Here is a 4,257-nt window from a genome sequence, read left to right on the forward strand (position 1 = left end):
CCGGGGCTCCCCCCCGCCCCGGGCGGGGCCCCGGCACGGGGATCGCCCCCCTCGGTGTTGCTCCCGCGCCTCGCTCAGCCAGTGAGCGGGAACCGGTCTGTATGTGGGATCTGAACCCTCGGGCGGGAGCGCTGCCGCGCTTCCCAAGCGGCGCACTATCCAGTGCGCCACCAGGCCGGCCCATCTTTAAAAAAAATAAATAAATAAATAAACACGTGGAGTGGTGGCTGGGTGTGGAGAGTACCCTGGGGGACAGGGTCCAAAGTGGCCAGCAACAGCTCCCTTGGCAACCAGTGCCCATGGTGTGTCCTGAGCTGTGCCCTCCAGACCAGCCTTCCTGCTGGTGGCCCATGCCCGAAGCCTGCTCACTCTGTGACCCACCCACCATTTCCACGATCACCTTCTCAGCTGATGCGGGCTGCTATGGCACCTGTCCTGTTGAGGTAGGGGCCTGAGCTGCAGTGGTTACGCTGGGAATGGCAGAGGCAGAGTCAGCTGCACCAATGGTGAGTTAGGTGTGGGGGGCACAGTGAGATGCTGGAGGGACACTGGCAGGGTATGGAGGGCCATGTGTCTATGAGTGTGTTCTGGGAGGGGGGTGGGCGGTGGCCCAGGAGAAACACAGAATCTAAGAGCTGGAAAGCCGGGAGCTCGATGGAGATTCCCACTGCAGTGTCCAAGAAGGCACAGCTAAGGAGCAAGGTCCAAGGTGCCCTGCACACCTTCGCCTGGCTCACTCCACCCCCCAACACAGCTGCATGTGCCTGTCCCCTGCTCAGAGGCCTCCCTGACTAGCATGCCCAGCAGCCGCTGCTCCACCCGTCATTCTTCCCTCCCCTGCTTCCTTCAGTCCTAGCACTTCTCATACCAGAAACTCCAGTTTGTTTGGGCTAACTTGTTACAAACAAAAGCCCCCTAAAGGTGGAGAATGCCTTGTTAACTGCTGTATCGCCAGTGTCTATAAGTTCCCCACACACGGGCAGCACCAAATTCACATGTTAGATAAATGAGTGGATTTAAGAGTTGCCCACAGAGAGATGACTGTTGTCGCCACAGAGAGGGGAAGTGTCTATGGACGGGAGAGGTTCAAGAGCACAACCATGAGGAAGGCCAGAGTCTGAGACTCTGGTGGCACAGGAACCAAACGAGCCGAGTTTAAATAAAGGGGTCAAAGGGCTCACTAAAGAGCAGTCAAGGAAAACGACGGTTTACAATCCACTGTGGAAGCGGATATGGAATAAGGAGGTCTAGGAAGGAGGAAGGGGTATCAGGACCCAAAGTACAGGGAGAGATATTAACCCTGGAAAAGCAGGCCATGTCTTACTTTGAGGGACACAGAGAAGAGAAATAAGGTTCCTTCTAGCAAGACATCCACACAAATGCAGTCCTGGGCCAATCTGCAGAGCACAGAAACTAACGTTACATTTGGCAGAATCACACTTCCACCATCCCACCTAGGCCAGAGCATGCAAGGCCACTGTCAAATGAGTCAGGCATGACAACGGCTGGCATACTCAAGACCTGACGTCTTCCAGCTAAGGAAAAAAAAAAAATTCAGAGCTAATCCTAAGAGCAGCAGTCTTTGTAGCATGGCAAAAAAATTCGAGCAGCTTACAGCCAACCTCAAGTCAGGACATCACAAACGTGATGATTCCCCCGTGGTCCTGTACGGGTCAGCAGACCTCTCACGTTTTGAGCAGTAGCTGACATCAAGTTGACATTGCAGCCAAAGTTCTAGATAAAGTCTTAAACCTCTAATGTAATATTTGATAAAGAACCTCATTAAATATGAATATTTATATCGCATAAATGCAAGGCCACTGTCAAATGAGTCAGGCATGACAACGGCTGGCATACTCAAGACCTGACGTCTTCCAGCTAAGGAAAAAAAAAAAATTCAGAGCTAATCCTAAGAGCAGCAGTCTTTGTAGCATGGCAAAAAAATTCGAGCAGCTTACAGCCAACCTCAAGTCAGGACATCACAAACGTGATGATTCCCCCGTGGTCCTGTACGGGTCAGCAGACCTCTCACGTTTTGAGCAGTAGCTGACATCAAGTTGACATTGCAGCCAAAGTTCTAGATAAAGTCTTAAACCTCTAATGTAATATTTGATAAAGAACCTCATTAAATATGAATATTTGTATCGCATAAATATATATATATTTTTTAAAAGATGACCGGTAAGGGGATCTTAACCCTTGACTTGGTGTTGTCAGCACCACGCTCAGCCAGTGAGCAAACCAGCCATCCCTATATGGGATCCGAACCCATGGCCTTGGTGTTATCAGCACCACACTCTCCCGAGTGAGCCACGGGCCGGCCCCGCATAAATATTTTTTGAAAATACAAAATACTGAAAAAAAAAAGACACAAAGTCTCCATCCTTCCAACTCTTGGTTATAAGGGGGCTGCTCTGGCAGCACCCACATCATGCCAATTTAACCTTTCAGACCACAGGCCTGGAAGTTCCTCTTCTCTCCTCCTCAAATGGGAAGGGAAAACCAGAGGCAATGTTGCTAAGTTATTTCTCCGCACCCAGGATCAACGTGGGTTACTCTTGTTACTAGTATTTTCTTTTTTTTTTTTTTAATGAAAAGCACTTGTCTGACAAGAGTTCTGAATGTCTGGATCATGAGTGCCAGAGCCCTGTGCAGCCACTGGAAGGCAGAGGGGTACCCTACATAACACTTAGCCCCGGAGTCACACAGACCTACTATCTGGGTCAGAAAAAAGTCTGACTCTAACCATTAGCAGCCAGGTGACATCAAATATGTTCCTTAACCTGAGTGCCACACTAAAACAGAGGCCTCAGGGTTAACCCTGCACATGGAATCAGAATTCTGGGCAGTGTAAGGTCAGTTCTTTATTCGCTCTCCAATTCCAATCTCTACCATACATTTGCTGAAGAAAACAAACTGGTTTGAGTATGCCTAACAATTCTTCCTTTCCAACAAGCTTTCCAGAACCCAATGAAGAAACAAATCTTCCCTCACCTAACAGTCTCTTCATCATCATACTCTACGCAAGCCTTCAAATTCCTGGAAGAGGGAGAGTGCCCCCTCCTACACTGTCCGACCCTGGAACCTGGACAGCAACATCCACACCATCCTCCCACTCCCGTGGTGCGCCCTGGCCCTGGGAGAGTCTATTTCATTCCTTCCTGTGGTCTTCTTATAGGACCACGGAAGGTTAAAGAGGTCACTAAATAAAAGCACAGTGTAAATAAATAAGGTATTATAATGGATCTGAGGCAGTAGTAAGCATGCAGCTTCTATAGCTAGCCCCCCACAGGAAGCCTCATCCCAGATCCCAGCAAATCCAAGGTGAAAAATTCCGCAGGGGATTACTTCCAGCCTAGACCCACTCACACTGTGGCTCTATTTCTACTGACCTCACCTGAATTTCCATGTACAGAACTCCCTGACATATGACACTAGAAGGGCAAACAGTGTCACGTGCCACTATTACTCCATTACTTGATGTCAACAACAGTGATAATCTAGTGCCTTCGGCACTAGACTGGCTGTGGCCTTGCTCCGCTGTCACAGAGTCCCTCCTGCCAGCCTATCTGGGCAAAATGGGTAGTGCCAAGTGTCCAAGGGCTGGAGAGCCAGTACCTACTTGCAGCAAGCTCCTCCTTGCCTTCTGTCTCCCATGGCTGCTGGTGACCACCTTGAACCTCAACCCACGACTCAGACCCTGGGCTAAACATTCTTTCCAGGTGATAAGTGCGAGCCTCACACCCGCCAAACTGGGGTCTTCCACCCTTCCTGTAGGACACCGAGCTAGGCCTACTAGAGTATCAAAGGGCCCTCCTCAGAATGCAGCCTGGGAGAAAAGGATCCAGGACACCCTCCCTTCCCCCAAACCAGAGAGCAGCCAAATCTTGGCGTGGGCCAGACAAGGACTTCAGTCTCTCGGCAGCATTAAATGAGACTAAACCAACTACCCTGATCAGGGGTTCGGACCCAGGTCACATTCCTCATCTCCGGACAGTCTGTGGACGTGCCGGACCCCTCCCCCCACATCTCAGGGTCTCGGCAACGCCTTTCAGTCTGGCCCTAACCGTCCCCGCGGTCACTCGCCCACCCCAGACCAACTCAAACTACGCCTCGCCCCCTCCGCTAGCCCCTCGGGACCCCGACCTCTCCCCGCCCGGCTCCAGCGGCCTCGGCCTCAGCCCTGCGCCCCGAACCCAGGCTCGCCCGACACCTGGACGCGCAGCCCGACAGCTCGGGCCCCGGCTGACTGCGCCC

General features: G+C 51.6%; 1 protein-coding gene across 1 annotated transcript in view; it reads right to left on the bottom strand.

Moving 5' to 3' along the window:
- FLCN (folliculin) overlaps window positions 1-1,795 on the bottom strand; it is a 19,402-nt gene extending 17,607 nt beyond the window's left edge. The window contains exon 1 of the mRNA XM_008584257.1: window positions 401-1,795. The gene's annotated coding sequence lies outside the window, so the exon portion shown is untranslated. The remainder of the gene's footprint in view (window positions 1-400) is intronic.
- Window positions 1,796-4,257: the final 2,462 nt, after the last annotated feature.

Source organism: Galeopterus variegatus, unplaced genomic scaffold (genome assembly GCF_000696425.1).
Source record: "Galeopterus variegatus unplaced genomic scaffold, G_variegatus-3.0.2 Scaffold3190, whole genome shotgun sequence".
NCBI lineage: Eukaryota > Metazoa > Chordata > Mammalia > Dermoptera > Cynocephalidae > Galeopterus > Galeopterus variegatus.